Source organism: Ailuropoda melanoleuca, chromosome 6 (assembly GCF_002007445.2).
Source record: "Ailuropoda melanoleuca isolate Jingjing chromosome 6, ASM200744v2, whole genome shotgun sequence".
NCBI lineage: Eukaryota > Metazoa > Chordata > Mammalia > Carnivora > Ursidae > Ailuropoda > Ailuropoda melanoleuca.
In genome coordinates this window covers 28,824,634-28,843,600 of record NC_048223.1, presented here as the reverse complement: position 1 = coordinate 28,843,600, position 18,967 = coordinate 28,824,634, and positions in this window count along the sequence as shown.

The following is an 18,967-nucleotide window of genomic DNA, read 5'->3' as shown; positions in this document are numbered from 1 at the left end:
ACTGAAACTGGGGGACCCTTCTCTTTCCACCTCTTTCCTAACTTGGTTTCTTCCAGGTCCTTCTTGCTCCATGCTTACTTTTCTTTCCCACTACAAACTAGCTTTCTCTATGTCTGAGTCCACAGGGAAGTTATACGTGTCTTCATTACAGCTACCAGCAAAACATACAGATTTCATTTCCAACATCAAATTTGTGAAGAAGCGATTTATAGGGCAACTCACCACTTGTGACAAGAGAGTGGGATCCATTGTGGGCGTGGCTGTTTGGCCACAGTGTAGGGTGAGTCTGCCACAGGGCAGTTCCTGAAAAGAGATCCACTTCAGGTGCTCTCTACTGATTTGCATTTCCTCTTGTGTGGACTGGTTCATTTTGTCGTTTTTCCCCCCCCCATTTCTCCATGTTGGGGGTCTTTTCTTTTTCCTTCCAGTATTTCATATGATAAACATACTGAACTTTCTTTTTTTTTTTTTTTAAAGATTTTGTTTATTTATGTGACAGAGAGAGACAGCCAGCGAGAGAGGGAACACAGCAGGGGAGTGGGAGAGGAAGAAGCAGGCTCCCAGCGGAGGAGCCTGATGTGGGACTCGATCCCGAAACACCCGGATCACGCCCTGAGCCGAAGGCAGACGCCTTACGACTGCGCTACCCAGGCGCCCCCATAGTGAACTTTCTGTTTTGTTTTCCAAAAATGTTTTTCCAGTTGGTATCCGTCATGATTCAGTTCAGAAAATAGAAATCACTCTAGATATTTTAAACAGAAAGGGATTTAGCACAGAATTAGATGCTTATAAAATCCCTGTTCTGTAGGAATAGCCTCTAGGCTGAGCCTCTGTGAATGACTCCTGCGGTGTCACAGAACTGGCCCTTAAATGTTTCAGCCACATTTGCCACCACCCCACTGCAGAGCACCCCACTGCAGCTGACACCCAAGGGTCGGGAAGCCACCACCATTGCAACACAAATGTCTCCTGACAACCACAAAGGTGAGGATTAGACACTGGCATGCCGTTCCAGAAGGCCTCACATCTCCACAGCCAGACCTGAAAACAAAAACAAATGGCCAAATGTAGGCTCTGCCTCCACAGCCTGATAAGAATGCATTAATGAGGGAATCTAATTTGAATCTACCATCCCAGCTGCAAAGGAGCCTGGGAAATGTCATTTTTTTAAAATAAAGATTGATTTATATCTTTGAGAGAGAGAGAGAAAGCGTGTGCACGTGGTCTGGGGAAGGGGTTGAGGGAGAGAAGCAGACTCCCTGCTAAGCCGATGTGGGGCTCGATCTCACAACCCTGAGATCATGACCTGAGTCCAAATCAAGAGTTGGAGGCTTAACTGACTGAGCCACCCAGGTGCCCCTGGGAAATGTCATTTTTACTTTCCAACCTCTGAAGTACAGGAAGGCACTATGAAAAGGAGGTGGACAAGATCCTAAATGCCACGTGACTATGTCTACTGCATATATATAACACACAATACTTTGGGAGAGAGTTAAATTTTATATAAATAAATTGGTCAGTCTTTTTCTTTGTAACGTATTCTATTGCTTCAAAACTTATAAAACCATCCCACTCCAGAGATATTTAGTAAATATTAAATTCTGGTTTCTTCTTATCTTCTTATTGATACTGTCATTTGAAAATAAGAGGAATGTGGAAACACAAAAATGGAAATAATTGCTAGGGAATAGAAAGAATTCGTGCTCAAAATCACATTCGACTGTATTTCTTTTGCCATTTAAGAAAAACAGTGATCAGAAAGTAACAATATACAGACTGGTTGACATTTTATTTGAGGGGTACTTTTGGCCTTTGCGACCAACTCTGAGCAAATCATGTCATACAATAGGCATCAATTAACCCTGATGTGCAATTTTTAAATAGACAGGTGAGAAGTTATTTTCAACTTTGTGCTGTTCACCCAAGTACAGCTTTGGTCTGCTCTCAAAAGACAGCTAATGATGCAGAATGCCACAGGATCAGGAAAAACAAGGCATGTCAGGTATCCTAATCATTAAGTGATATTCTTGATTTAATTTGAAGCTTAGTTCAGAAATGACTCTTCTTTTCTCGCAAGATTTTGTTTTGAGGCTTTCCAAAATTTTTAATTCTTAAAAAAAAAAAAAGTCAGATTCCCCTAAACCTCTCAAAAATGCTTGTTTGGTAGTTAAAAGAAAACTCCCGCTCAGCAGAGATTTGTTTTTATCGCACCATATTGGCCATGCTCTGCCTCCTCCTTGAGGCGAGCCAGGGGGACTGGATGCCAGCCTATGGAAAATGGTTTTCCAGAGCAGCATCTGTCTCTCCACACAAGTCCTGGGGCTGTAGCTGGCACTGTGGTCCTTGGAGTCCCCCAGCACTACAATTGGATGATTTAGTCAATTGAGGGCTCGCTCCAGCTGTTGTATCCTTGAGGAAACCCAACTTCTCCAATATCCCTTTTAGTAAGACTTTATTGAGCCACTCTCCCCACCTGTATTGTGGACGATAATGTAAATTGATCCCTTTTGTGTGGTCAACTGAAGAAAGAAAGTCATTGATAGTATATTCTAAATCAGCATTTTTCCCAGTCTTCCCTATACATCAAAATAGCCTTTAGAGATTTATTTTTAAAAATAATATAGATATACCCAGCAATTCGTGTTCAAAGGCCTGGAATGGCACCAAGACATCAGCATTTTTAATCCCTCCGGGTGATTCTGTTCTGTAGCCAGGGTTGAGAACCACTGCAGAAGAATGATGGTCCAATTCCAGTGAGCATTTTGTTTTCATTTGCCTGAGATTTTCCTGGTTTTAATACTGTAAGTCTCGTGTCACAGGAAACTCTCGGTCCCAAGGTAAACCAGGACAGCTGGTCACTTTAGACCTGGAAATCTCTCCTCTCAACCTCCCAAGAAAGTCACATAAATGCACCAGCTGTATATTTATGCAGTGGACTCCACACTAGGTTTACAGACCAAATGCCAAGGTTGCATGTAGCCCTTCTGCCATTCCCTAGCTATGACTTTGGTGGGAGTCATTTAACTCTTTAGAGATAAAAGTTTCCTCCTTGCTGCCCTACTGTGGGAATCCAAGACTACACATGACAGAAAGGGAAGCTGAGGTTCAAGGAGGGTAAATGACAATGCTGGAGTCATTGCATTGGAAATGTGCCCTCACTCTCAGGCCTGATTGTCTTGCACTGCAGCTGTCCTGGAGGAACCCGAGGAAGCATTCTCCTGCTGGAAGGAATCAGCACCCCAGGCTAAGAGCAAAGCAGTGAGCCACCTACCTTCCACATGCTCTCTCCAGTGTGTGCCTTTTATGGATCTTTCTCTTTGATGTTTGTCTGGAGCTAAGGTCATCTTTGCAAAATGTGTTTGGTGGAAATATCTTAATTTGTCCCAAGTTCTAGGCCCTGGTGCTGGCTTTGGATTGTGCCTGTTCAGGCTCTTGAAGGAGAGGCTCCAGTTCTCTCCCCACTTCCTGCCCCCAGTTCTGTAGTGTGAGGGAATATGCATGCTCGAGTCTTCAGGCCACTCATTGAGAAATGCTGTGGTAGAGCTTCATTACTGATATATTTCATGTTTTATGTTTCAGAAACAAAGATGGGCATTACGAGCAATGTGTACATCTTATATGGTGCTATTTTCCTTTTCCCCAGCTGCCCCTACATTAATGGTGTATCATACACTGAATGGAGTTATTAATATCGAGCAAATCAAAATATTCCTTTTTATTCAACCAGCAGCCCACTGAAGCAGCTTTTGGAGGATGAAGAGCTGCCCTGTGCCATCATATGGCCCTCTCAGGGCAGGAGCCCACGTCAGCTTCTGAAAGGCAACAGAGAGTGCGTATACCCCTTCTTTACCCCGGCAACTTAACATGCATGGATCTCATATTCTCTGAGAATGTGGAGCCACAAGTCAAACAATATTTTGGAAGTCATTAGTTAGCTCAACTGTCAAACTCTTCCATCCCAAAATTCAGCTAGGTGTCCTTCAAAGTTATAAGGAGCTTAAAACTTACTGTGTTCACATCTGTAGTAATTATCAACTTTCAACCCTTTGCCATCCTAGCAACAAAAAGTTGATACAAGTACTTATGTGAAACAAGAGAAGAATTGGGTCCCAGTAAGTCTAAGGCCAGAGGAGTCCAGGGGTTGCCTGTTTGACATTCAGAATTGTTTGCCTTATACTCTTCTGACCATCCAGAGTCACAAAATATAACCTTTGAATAAACTTACTTTAAAAAAGAAATAAATAAGGGTAACTGGCACCTTGTTTAAGTGATGTTCTCAACACAGTTGGACTGAGCAACTTGATGTGACCAACTTGCCTATCTGGAGTTGAAGGAAGAAAAATGAACAGATTTTTAAAATAATTATTCATAAGATGTCAACTCTCATAACGTTGTTTCTTGATTATCTGCCGACCTGAGGGGCTCTTGCTCTGCTCTTGGAATAATGTGTGACAAGCTGACATCCGGCTGGTCAATGGTAATGAGATATTTAGTGGGTGAGAGAAAGGAGCCTGATAAGTAAATCCAATTCGACTTACCTTTGCCTGAGATCTGCTGGGATAATTCACATATTTCAAGGAGTGTGTGGGGAAATGAATCGGAAGTGGACAAGTCTAAGATCCTAAATATTCATATTCTAGGTGATAGGGGAAAAGATAATTAATGCTCCAAGAAAAATGTAGGTTCTCTTGTGGGAATATTTAAGTATCAGGGAAGAAGTGAGGAACAAGAGAAAATCGCAGCCAGGTAAATTTCTAATTCCCACCCTTGCCAGTGTTTGAGCTGTGTGACTGTGGACAAGTCACTTATACTCTCTGGGCCTGTTTTCCCATCTTAAAAATGACATAAAATGCCTTAGAGGACAGTGGTGATGATGAAATGGAATAATCTACATAAAGTATAATGTGCATAAAAACATATTCAAAGTGATACTGAGTAGTGAGATTTAAACATTAGATGTTATTTATATTAAACGTTATTTTTCTACTTTTAACTCCTGGATTCCCAAATGTGTTTTGTTAAATATTACATTTTATGTGGCATATGTGTGGTTTTAAAGGCATATAAGAACACATTGCGATTATAAATTCTGATTGAGAGAAAGAGTTTGTGATTCTCAAAAGGCAACTACATTATTTTATGTTTGACTTGAAATTGTCTTCTTGTCTAGTTTCAGAAGGGTTCTGGTGTTTTGCCACGTGGTAGCTAAGTGGCCCTGAGAAAGGCAACCCACATAAGACAGGGTGTTTATCATATCTGTAAAATGGGATAATTCTCCCCTTCCCACCTCACAGAGAGAAGATATATAAAAAGGTATGAAACACTATAGTAATGAGAAAGACCATTATTCTGAAGAGTCCCATGAACTCCTAAGATATGTTTATGCCTGTGAGCTTAGGGAACCAAGTTTCATTGAATACACAAACTATAGAATCCCTGAGAGAGTTCCTGGAAACACCAAGGTGGAACCACGGCTGCTGTCTAGGGTTGAACTTTCTTCTCCCACATTTTATGAGAGAATTACTCTGTCTTAGTCGGTATGCTGGGCCCAGCCTCCAGTGGAGGCATTGTTCCTCCTTCTCTATGCCCTAACACCACCGCCACAGGTCATAATATAAGCCCCACGTCAGTTAGACTTGGGAATTTTCATAACATAATGTCATCCTTACCTCATATCACAGGATCCACTTTGGGCAAAAGTTCAGAACTTCTAAATTCAAAGGCCACCAGAGAAGGTAACATTGAACTCACTACTCCCTTTGTCTCACCATTCAAAAACCAGTTCAGAAAATGGATTTTTGGGGCACGTGGTTGTCTCAGTCAGTAGAGCATGCGACTCGATCTCAGGTCATGAGTTTGAGCCCCACATTGGAGGTAGAGTTTACTTCAAAAAATTAATTAATTAGTTTTTAAAACAAGAAAATGGATTCTTAAGGAAGATATCTAAAAGACCATGCTACCCATTTGGGCTGTCTAAATCATGACTCTTAATCTTTTAATATGTGAGGATTCCTTACTAGCCAAAAAAATGTATCAAGGAGTTTTCTAAATGACAACAATTTTATTTAGTGACCATTGACTGAGAAAATACATAGTGATCATCAAAAACACTAACCACCGCCATGAATCCGAAAGTACTATCATCAAAAACATCTATGCCTGTCAAACAAAACAAAACAAAACAAAAAAACAGCCATACAGATAACTGTGAAATCTATTTATTCAGTCGGTAAGCAAGGCATGTAAAGAAACTCTCATGAGAGCTAATGGGGTCCCCGTGTGGACTGTGGACCCTGGCTGAGAATTCCTGCTCCTAGGTTTAGAATATCAAGGTTCCATGACCTCCTTAGCTTTGTCCCACTAGAAACACTTTCACTATGTTATAGTTGAATGTGTTACCCTTAGACTGAAGATTGACTCTTATGCTATCTCGTGTCACTTATAAACAGACAACTAATTTCTTTTAGAATTTGGTGTCAATAAATGCTTATATTTCCTGAAGAACTAGTGTATGGGATTTTTGTTGTTGTTTTGAGGTTTTGTTTTGTTTTTTAAAGATTTTATTTATTTATTTGACAGAGAGAGAGAGACAGCCAGTGAGAGGGAACACAGGCAGGGGGAGTGGGAGAGGAAGAAGCAGGCTCCCAGTGGAGGAGCCTGATGTGGGGCTCGATCCCAGGACTCCAGGATCACACCCTGAGCTGAAGGCAGACGCTTAACGACTGAGCCACCCAGGCACCCCTGTTTTGAGGTTTTTGGTCAATGTTGTTCTAGTTGTTGTGTCAGTATGGTTAGGAACATTATTCTGGAGGTTTAAAAAAAAATGGGACTGGGTGTTGAAGGCGGGGAGGTTCAAAGCTGCAGTGAGAAAAGATCTGTCTTTATCAAGTTGCACATGCAGAAAGGGAACATGAAAACAGGTATTTTCTCATTCTTATTGGCTCATGTTGGAATACCCATTATTTATTTAGTGATGACCTTTCTGGTATTCCTTCATGCTGAAACAGAAATAAAAATGCTCTGTTTCTCAAAATATGATTGTCTGGGATTTGTGTATGATTTTGATTGCATAATGAGGGTTCTTAAAGCAAGTGATAAATCTATACAAGGAATCTACTTGCCTGCCTACCCAGAAAGAGAGTTCTGGGGTGGCAGTTCTAAAGTCTGATCCTTTTTTTTTTTTAAAGTGAGGTATAATTGACATAAAATATATTAGTTTCAAGTGCATAACATAATAATTTAATATTTGTGTATATTGTGAAATGATCACCATGATAAGTTCAGGAATCAGTGATTGCTATGCAGGTTAACAGACTTTTGAAATTGACTCACAATAACCAAACTTAAGAGACTGATATATAAATCGGAATGCTAGCATGTGATTTCACAACAGGAGACATAACTGCCCAGTGGAGAGTATCAGTGTCTATCATCCAACACACTGCCTTCCTAGTATTTGTATTTGGGGGTCAAATTATTCATCAAAGCTTGGCTAGTAAATACTGAGTTTGACAAATAGAAGCAGTAAAGTGTTTTGGTCAGTTTATTTCCCCTTTTACACATACTTTGCCTAGAACACTTTAGGGGCACTCTTCAAGACAACCTCCGAGCTTATTTTTGTCCTTAATTGGGTTTCTACCAAATGTCCATCTAACATGAAGTGCCCCCACCTCTTTGGTTGAGTTTACCCAGAAGCAGACCCTGAGAAAAGGAATTCCTTCAAATCATTTATCTGGGGAGGAGATTCCAGGATCCACTGGTAAGAGCTGGGAAGTGAGACAGGAAAGGAAAGAAACATTATAGAGTGTGTTAAGGAGTAGGCTATCATTTGGGGCACCTGGGTCTCAGTCCCACTGGGCACTTGTGGGAGATGATGTAAAACACTCCTTAGAATGGCTGCACTTAAGGACCAAGGGAGCTGGGGCTTTTATCTTCCCATTCCATTCACCATTGCCTAAGGGATGCTCTCAAAGATGCCAATTCCCCAGAACATTTGGCCTGCCCCATCCATGAGTTGATCATACCACAGAGTGTTAGCTACTAGGGTCATGGGCACTGGCCACAGGAAGTCATGGGTGAATAGGCATGATGAGTGGGAAGGGATATGTCCAGGGCACTGGTGGCATCTTCTAATATCCTACAGGGCAGAATTTGTATCAAACCATTTCAAAGCTGGTTGGCTGTCATAATTCATATATAACTATTTATGTATTAGATGCAAGATATCGAGGTAGATTTCCCTCAACTCACAGGCAAAATTCTGAAAATTTGTGTGACCATTTCCCTAAGACAAGGGCAAGAACTTTTCAACTTTACATCCTGCCTAGATATCAGAGTTCCTAACGTTATGGAGGTGATGAAACAAGACGGAGGATGTAGAACAGAAACAGGGCTCATGGCAATGTATTAGTTTTCCACTGCCGCTGAAACAAATTAGCACAAATATAGCAGCTGGAAACAATGCATGCATTTGTTATCCCACAGTTTCCATGGGTGAGAAGTCCAAGTACAGCTTAGCATCATCCTCTGCTCAGGATCTCACAGGGCTGTGATCAAGGTGTCAACTAACCTCCATTTTCACCAGAGGGAAGAACCTGCTTCCAAGCTTATTCAGGTTATTGGCAGAATTCATTTCCTTGCAGCTCTGTGATGGAGAGCCCAGGGTTTATGCAGGCTGTCGGCTGGAGACTGTACTCGGGTCCCAGAGGCCATCTACAATTTTTTTTTCTTTTGCCACGTGGGCTTCTTCTGTATGGCTTTTTACTTCATTAAGAAGGACTCTCATGAAACATAATATAACCACAGGAATGACAGCCTATCACCTTTGCCATATAATGTAACCTAATCAGGGGTGTGACATCCCATTACTTTTGACATATTGTGTTGGCTAGAAGCAAGTCCCAGGTCCTGCACATACTCAAGGGAAGGAGATTACACAAAGAGGTGGACTCTGGAAGTGGGAAATCCGTGAGGGTCGTGGTAGGATCTGTCTGCCACAAATAGATAGTGAGTACTCAATAAATATTAATTTGCTTCCTCTACATTGGATTCTTCTTCCATCACTGCATGTATTATTGCCGTCATAGTAAATTTAGGCTAGAATAAAGACTCATGATGGACACTGACTCTCTGGGTTTGAGAAAACAATTCAGACATGACAGCTCCATGGTGACAACGAACACTGTCAGATCACATTACCTGTTCATGCACAGTTATCACACATTTAATGTGGTGAAGTGTTATGGCCACATCACAGTCAGGCTGAGCTGATGGTTTTAATTTGGGTCTAAGGCTAGAGCTATGCTGATGCTTTTCACCGCTGGCTAGACCGGGGTACTCATATTTCTATGGGTTTCTGCTATCAGGAGGAAGGCTTTGTTTCCTCTTCATCTTGAACTTTTCAAGCAGCTGAAAGCTAGTATTTCCCAGGTGGAAAAAACTGTCATTAAACATTAGTCCCCTGCATTTTATATTGGATGAGAGTCTGAGTGAGTTATGGAAATATAGGGGCTGGCACATTCAAGCTCTGGGAACTCTAAGTGGCAATTGAAATTTGGCTCTTCTAAGGATTTGATGAAAAAACAGAGCTCATAAAAGTCCACAGGCAGCAACTACCAAGAAGTCACCTGAGGATAAGCTGCAAAAATGCTTTCTATGCACATAACTACTGTCATTTCCCATCCTAGCCCCAACCAGCAGTTTCCAAATAAATGACTTGGTTGTCAGCCTTTACTACAACAAGAAACATTCATGACTCAATTTTAAGATTGTATTCCTGGAGTTGACCTCAGTCGATTTGGGAGAGATTAGTCTGTTTTATTGATTGGTGATAATATTACTGATGTATATGGATTGAGGACTCCATAAGCAAAGCAGTGGAATTTTGTTTTGTTTTGTTTTTAATGTCTTCTCTATTAACTCAGAACCCGAGAAGTCTGTAGTTGTAATGTGGGAGATAAACATTGTGAAGAAGACAAACACTATCCTAGAAGTTTCGATTGATGGGATTCTGTTACTCACTTATACATCTCCTTGATGACACCATTGGTGGAAGGGTCATGCACCCTTGATCTCAGGGTTCTAAAAACATTGGTTCTAAAACCCATAGAAGACTTGATCCAAAAGCAACTGGGAACACATCCCAATGTCTGTGCAGACCACCGCTGAGGTTGTGAATAGCTTGGAGCTAATTGGCTATGGTTAACTCAAGTTGGTTGTTAGGGACAAGCTCTTAGACCATCAATTTTTGTTGACACTATTATTAACCAGACATGTTTAATATGGAACTAATAAAAACCAATGTTGCTGTTGATCATAAGAAATCAAGTTTATCCCAGTTGATGAAGAGGCTTAAAGATACCGGTGCCATAAGGTACACCACTGCAATTTCAGCCACTGCTCCTGATATCCGCCCTCCTTCTGTTCCTCAGTACATAGCTCCATATTCTGGTGTTTTATTAGATTACTTCATGGATGATGGAAAGCACACTTTATTCATTTTTGAGGACACATCCCAAACAGTCCATTGGTTGTTGTTAAACATCTCTGTTGCTCTGCATCCCCTTGATTTTGAGGCGTGCCCTGGTGATGTCTTCTACCAACAGTTGAAAATATTGACAGAACAGTATGAATGATATGTTGGTGGCAATCTTCCCGGCTCTTCTGCTAGGCATTAAAAGAAAGACTGATGATGGCCCAGCTTACATCTTAAAAAGTGTCATTTTTATCATGACTTAACAGATCTTCTGGTAAATAGAATTGTCTATAAAAAAAAAAAAATCCACCTGAACTAATAGCCTATCTGTGACCTAGGCTGGTTCAGGGCCTTGACAGTGGTAGGACATAACATGGAGTATTTCAAAAGCTGTGAAGTTCCTGGTTTCTCTTGATTTGTTTCTGATCTAAATACTGCCAACTACGTTTGGAGAGATTTCTTAGTGATATAACCAGCCTTAAGAGTTATTATGGGAGGGACGCCTGGGTGGCTCAGTCAGTAGCCTCTGACTCTTGATCTCAGCTCAGGTTTTGATCTCAGGGGGGTGAGTTCAAGCCCTGTGTTGGGCTCAATGCTGGATGTGGAGCCCACCTTAAAAAAAAAATACAGAAACAAAAACAAAGAGTTATTATAGGAACTACTAAAAGAAGCCCATTGATCAGATGCAAAATCAAGGAATATTGTGTTTAACTTTCTGACTGGATTTGCATCTTAAATATGTATGGTTTCACACATTATATATAGAGTTGACTGTCATTTTTCTTTCTAATGATCTGCTTCTACTTGATAGAGTTCGAATATACTCATCATTTTAATGTACAAAAATGTTATTGAAAATAAGTGATTCTCTTTTTCAATATATTGTCTAACAAGTAGAAGAAATACAGGGAAATATGTAAAAGTATGTGCTTTGGGGTCAGATGGACCTGAGTTGACTTCTGGCTCTGTCATGTATCACCTGGTAGCCTTGAGCACTCTCTCTGAGCTTCAGTTTCCTTATCCTTAGATTGGGGGTAATAATAGTAGCTACTGAGGGAGGCAAGATGGTGGAAGTGTAGTGGACCTCCTTTCATCTGTTCCCTTGAATTTACTAGATATCTATCCAATCATTCTGAACACCTATGAATTCAACCAGAGATATAAAAAAAGAATTGTTGGAATTCTAAAAATAGAAAAGCAACCACTTTTGCAAGGTAGGAGGTGGAGAAATGAATTGGAGGGGATATGTCAGAAGATGAACAGTGGGGGCGCCGGGGGGAGAGGGTATTGACTGACTACTGGAAAGTGATATAGCAGTGGAGTGCAAAATCAGAACTATCAAAAGTCTGTTCTAGTGAGAGATGTCCGTCCTGAAAGGTGCTAAGGTGGTGAAACAGGGCAGAATCCTAGGTGGGACAATGTGGTCTGAGGATCCCCAGGTTCACAGAAAGACCAGGGGTGCCTGAGCCAGCAGAGTTCCCAAGCATTGGAGCAAGGAAACCGACTACAGTCAGTAAGCCCGGGAGTGGGCTTTCAGCTTGGTTTGTCATAAACCACAAACTGTGGCACAACTGGGTGACTGCTCTCTGAGTGGGGGCACTGCAAGCGGCAGGCCCATGGCAACCTCCTCCCTCCCTGGGAGGATTGGTGAGGGTACGCACCACAGGAGTCTGCAGTTTGGCACACACAAAAGTGAAGACTACTTTTCCCTGAGGGTTTACCAAAGAGAGGGGGCCTCCATCTTTCAGCCCCGGGGCTGGGGATTGGGGCACTCCCATTTTTATTTTCATCCTCTAAAACAGTGCCACATAGAGCAACCCGAAGCAACTTACACAAACCCTGGCCCCTGAGCAAGGGGTGGTGTGACTCTGCCCAGGCAAAGACACTGAAAATCAGCACAGCAGGCCCAGCCCCCAGAAAACCAGCTGGAACATCAGGGGAATACCAAGTTTACAAAGCATGCAGAACTGTAAAACTCCAGCGCTAAGGCAAAATAATATATAGAACTCAAGGGTTTTTTCTCATGATTCTTTAATCTTTTAGCTTAAAACTTTCCTTTTCTGTTTTTCTTTTTTCCTTTTCAATTAGTTTATTTTATCAAGTCTTTATTTTTAAATCTTTTTTTTTAACTTTCATTTTTACATTTACATTTTATAGATGTATTCTTCATTTTTTTGGCTTCCTTTCACCCTATTCGATTTTATTTATATGTATATAAGTTCTGCTTTCTTTACAATTTTAGGAATTAGTGTCTTCTAACAAACAGACCAAAATACACCCAGGACCAAGTGGATCACCTGTTTTGTCCACCTGGGAGATTATATTTTCTCTCCCTCTCCCCCTCTTTCTCTTTCTTTTCTTTTTTGGTTTCTGTCCTCTTCCAGGACAAACAGAAACTAAAAGAATTTGTCATCACTAAATTAGCCCTGCAAGAAACATTAACGGGGATCCTGTAAGTGAAGAGAGAGCCCAAAAGTAATATAGACCAGAAAGAAACAGAGGCAATCTACAGAAACAGGAACTTTATAGGCAACACAATGGCAATAAATTCATATCTGTCAACAGTTACTCTGAATGTAAATGGGCTAAATGCTCCAATCAAAAGACACAGGGCATCAAATTGGATAACAAAGCAAGACCCATCCATATGCTGTCTACAAAACACTCATTTTAGACCTAAATACACCTCCAGATTGAAAGTGAGGGGTTGGAGAACTATTTATCATGCCAATGGACATCAAAAGAAAGCTGGAGTATCAATCCTTATATCAGACAAATTAGATTTTAAACCAAAGACTGTAATAAGGGATGAAGAGGGACACTATCATACTTAAAGGGTCTATCCAACAAGAAGCTCTAACAATTATGAATATTTACGCTCCTAAAATGGGAGCATCCAATCCTATAAGCCAATTAATAACAAAATTAAAGAAACACATTCATAGTAATACAATAATAGTAGGGGACTTTAACACCTCACTCACAGCAGTGGACAGATCATCTAAGCAGAAGATTAACAAGGAAACAAGGGCTTTAAATGACACACTGGATCAGGTGGACTTCACAGATATATACAGAACATTCCATCCTAATGCAACAGAATACATATTCTTCTCAAATGCACGTGGAACATTCTCCAGAATAGATCACATACTGGGTCACAAATCAGGTCCCAACCGGTACCAAAAGATAGGCATCATTCCCTGCATATTTTCAGACCACAATGCTTTGAAACTGAAACTCAATCACAAGAGGAGATTTGGAAGGAACTCAAATACTTGGAGGTTAAAGAACATCCTACTGAAGAATGAATGGGTCAACCATGAAATTAAAGAAGAATTTTAAAAATTCATGGAAATAAATGGAAATGAAAACACAAGTGTTCAAAACCTTTGGGATAGAGCAAAGGCACTCCTAAGAGGAAAGTACATAGCTATACAAGTCTTTCTCAAAAAATTAGAAAATTCTCAAATACACAAACTAACCTTACACCTAAAGGAACTGGAGAAAGAACAGCAAATAAAACCTAAACCAAGCAGGAGAAGAGAAATAATAAAGATTAAAGCAGAAATCAATGAAATAAAGACCAAAAGAACAGTAAAACAGATCAATGAAATTAGAAGCTGGCTCTTTGAAAGAATTAATAAGATTGATAACCCCCTAGCCAGACTTATGAAAAAGAAAAGAGAAAGGACCTAAATTAATAAAATCATGAATGAAAGAGGAGAGATCATGACCAATGCCAAAGAAGTACAAACAGTTATAAGAACATATTATGAGCAACTATACGTCAACAAAACAGGCAATCTGGAAGAAATGGACATATTCCTGGAAACATATAAACTACCAAAACTGAAACAGGAAGAAACCTGAACAGACCCATAACCAGCAGGGAAATTGAAACAGTAATAAAATCTCCAACAAACAAGAGTTCAGGGCCGGATGGCTTCCCAAGGGAATTCTACCACACATTTAAAGAAAGACTAATACCTATTCTACTGAAGCTGTTTCAAAAAATAGAAAGGGAAGGAAAACTTCCAAACTCGTTTTATGAAGCCAGCATCACCTTGATCCCAAAACCGAAGACCCCATCAAATAGAGAATTACAGACCAATATCCCTGATGAACATGGATGTCAAAATTCTCACCAAGATACTAGCTAGTAGGATCCAACATATATTAAAAGGATTATCCACCACTACCAAGTGGGATTGATTCCTGGGCTGCAAGAGTAGTTCAACATTTGCAAATCAATCAAAGAGATACATCACATTAATAACGGAAAGGACAAGAACCACATAATCATCTCAATTGATACAGAAAAAACATTTGACAAAATACAGTATCTTTTCTAATTAAAACTCTGCACAGTTTAGGAAGAGAGGAAGCATACCGCAATATCATAAAAAACCATCTACAAAAAGCCCACAGCAAAAATCATTCTCAATGGGGAAAACCTGAGAGCTTTTCCCCTAAGGTCAGGAACATGACAAGGAGGCCCACTCTCACCACTGTTGTCCAACATAGTACTAGAAGTCCCGACCTCAGCAATCAGACCACAAACAGAAATAAAAGGCATTCAAACTGGCAAATAAGAAGTCAAACTCTCACTCTCTGCAGATGACATGATACCTTAGTGTGGAAAACCCAAAAGACTCCACCCCAAAATTGCTAGATCTCATACAAGAATTCTACAATGTAGTAGGATATAAAATCAATGCACAGAAATTAGCTGCATTTCTATACCCTAAAAATGAGTCAGAAGAAAGAGAAATTAAGGAATCAATCCCATTTACAATTGCACCAAAAATTGTAAGATACCTAGAAGTAAACTTAAGCAAAGAAGTAAAGGATCTGGGGGCGCCTGGGTGGCACAGCGGTTAAGCGTCTGCCTTCAGCTCAGGGCGTGATCCCGGTGTTATGGGATCGAGCCACGTCAGGCTCCTCTGCTATGAGCCTGCTTCTTCCTCTCCCACTCCCTCTGCTTGTGTTCCCTCTCNCTGCACCAAAAATTGTAAGATACCTAGAAGTAAACTTAAGCAAAGAAGTAAAGGATCTGTACTCTAAAAACTACAAAACACTTATGAAAGAAATTGAGGAAGACACAAAGAAATGGAAAAACATTCCATGCTCATGGATTGGAAGAGTAAATATTGTTAAAATGTCTATGCTACACAGAGCAATCTACACATTCAATGCAATCCCTATCAAAATACCATTGACATTTTTCATAGAGCTAGAACAAATAATCTTAAAATTTGTATGGAACCAGAAAAGACCCCAAATAACCAGAGGAATGTTGGAAAAGAAAACCACAGCTGGTGACATCACAATGCCAGACTTTAAACACTATTACAAAGCTGTGTTCATCAAGACAGTATGGTACTGCCACAAAAACAGACACAAAAATCAATGGAACAGAATAGAGAACCCAGAAATGGACCCTCAACTCTCTGGTCAACTAATCTTTGATGAAGCAGGGAAGAATATCCAATAGAAAAAGGACAGTCTCTTCAATAAATGGTGTTGGGAAAATTGGACAGCCATATGTGGAAAGATGAAACTGGACCATTTTCTTACACCATACACAAAGATAAACTCAAAATGGAAGAAAAACCTAAATGTGAGACAGGAATCCATCAAAATCCTAGAGGAGAACACAGGCAGCCACCTCTGTGACCTCAGCCACAGCAACTTCTTGCTAGACATGTCTCTAAAGACAAGGGAAACAAAAGCAAACATGAAGTATTGAGACTTCATCAAGATAAAAAGCTTCTGCACAGCAAAGGTAACAGTCAACAAAACCAAAAGGCAACTGACAGAATGAAAGAGATATTTGCAAATGACCTATCAGATAAAGGGCTAGTATCCAAGAGCTATAAGAACTTATCAAACTCAACACCCAAAAGCACAAATAATCCAGTCAAGAAATGGACAAAAGACATAAACAGGCATTTCTCCAAAGGAGACATACAACTGGCCAGCAGACACATGAAAAAATGCTCCACATTCCTTGGCATCAGGGAAATGAAAATCAAAACCACAATGAGATACTACCTCGCACAATCAGAATGGCTAAAATTAACAAGAGAAAAAACAACAAATATTGGTAAGGATGCAGAGAAAGAGGAACCCTCTCACACTGTTGGTGGGAATGCAAGCTGGTACAGCCACTCTGGAAAACAGTATGGAGGTTCCTCAGGAAGGTAAAAATAGAGCTATCCTATGACCCAGCAATTGCACTACTGTGTATTTACCCCAAAGATACAAATGTAGTGATCCGAAGGGGCACCTGCAGCCCAATGTTCATAACAGCAATGTCCACGATAACCAAACTGTGGAAGGAGCCGAGATATCCATTGACGGATGAATGGATAAAGAAGATGTGGTATAGATATACAATGGAATATTACTCAGCCATCAGAAAGGATGAATACCTACAACTTACACTGATGTGGGTGGGACTGGAGGGTATTATGATCAGGGAAATAAGTCAATCAGAGAAAGACAATTATCATATGGTTTCACTCATATGTGGAATGTAAGAAACAGCATAGAGAATCATAAAGGAAGGGAGGGAAAACTGAGTGGCAAGTCATCAAAGAGGGAGACAAACCATAAGGGACTCTTAATTCTAGGAAACAAACTGAGGGTTGCTGGAGGGGAGGTGGGTGAGGGGGATGGGGTAACTGGGCGATGGGCATTAAGGAAGGATGTGATGTGATGAGCACTGGGTGTTATATGCAACTGATGAATTATTGAACAGTACATCTGAAACTATGTTGGCTAATTGAATTTAAATTAAAAAAATGGAGAAAAAAAAGTGTCTATCTCTATTTGTGTGGATTAAATGAAATAATCCATGCAAGGTGCTAAGTACAAGGTCTGGCACCTATTAAACATGAAAAAAATGCCTGTTCTTTCTGCTTTTGGTAGTTTAGAACTAGAAATAAGTTCTTGGTAGTTTAGAACTGGAAAATGTAGGCTAGGAAAGACATCTCCTTTATTGAAGGCAATTAGATAGAACAATGCTGTCCAATAGAAATATAATGCAAACCACATATGCAAGTTTAAATGTCCCAGTAACTCCACCAAAAAATAAAAAGATACAAGTGAAACAAATAATATATTTTATTGAATCCAATATATCTAAAATATTATCATTTCAACATGTAGTCAATATAAATAATTATTAATGAGGTATTTTTCATTCCTTAATCATACTCAATCTCTGATACAAAGTGTTTTCTTTGTATTTACAACACATCTTTACTTGGACCAGCCACATTTCAAGTACTCAGTAGCCACATGTGGTTCATGTCTACTGTCTTGGACAGCACAGTTAGAAACGTACATTTTAAATGGATTCTTAAGGAGGCTCCTTCTGTTGTTAGGGTGGTGAATGTGGTGGGGATGGTATAGACCCATGTCTCTGAAACTTTAGCATCCATCAGAATCATCGTGAAGAGCAGGTTAAAATGCAAATTCCTGGGTCCTAACTCCAAAGATTCTGATTACTTAGTTCTAGAGCAGGGACTAAGAATTAGCATGTCCAAATTAATGCTGATGTTGGCCGACAGACTCCGTTTTTTTAGTGCCATTGGTACAAAGTCTCCATCTTCGAGTTTTACTATTAACCTTGCTGTTTTCATTAGTTTTCCGGAAGAAGACCAGTTGTACCTATTCTGGCTACATTAACAGAAATGAAGAGATTTTCCATGGCACACATATCAGTTCCTTTTTCTACCACCCCATACAGTTATAGGATTGAAAAGTTGCAACCTGTTCACTCTCCTCAGCCAGCTGTTGAGCCACTAGGACCAATGTCTTGTCATATCTGGGGTGTCTCATCTCCTCCATCAAGTGGAGATCGGTTTGCTCTTGTTTCTCTAGGGAGACATGGGTCTCCCTAGGCCATGTGCCTCCTCAACTCTTACCTCTCTTTTTAACCATCATAGGCTCTGCCATTATCATCACATTGAGTTTGCATTTTAAATAGATTGGTACAGTGAATATGTTGAATTTACATAATAATTTTGTCCTAAAATCTGTTTAGTATGACTAACAATGTCTTTTTTTACAGTATATATTAGCTGTTTCTTCTTTTCCATGAATATAAATAACATGAATATTTAGGCAGTGGGTCATCTGCTTAATTATATATCCTCATGTCATGTTCATGACTTATGTTCTTGCCATTACAAAGTGATGTTGAATAATTATGGTAGAGATTATGGGGTAGTCTCGTGTTTATATAGAAGTTAGAAGTGTCTGCCATTTTGTTCTACCTAAGCACTATCACAGTGATCTGCCTACCCTGTGACCCTCCATGAAGGTATTTAATGAAAGCTCGATAACAAAGAAACTTTATAATTTTGTTGGGCAATACTATGTAGACAAAGAAAAAAATGTCCTAGTAATGTTTAAGTTCACTTAAAACACCATTGAGTTCTAGGTGCTCAGTGACCAGTACGGGGGGGGGGGGGGAGAAAA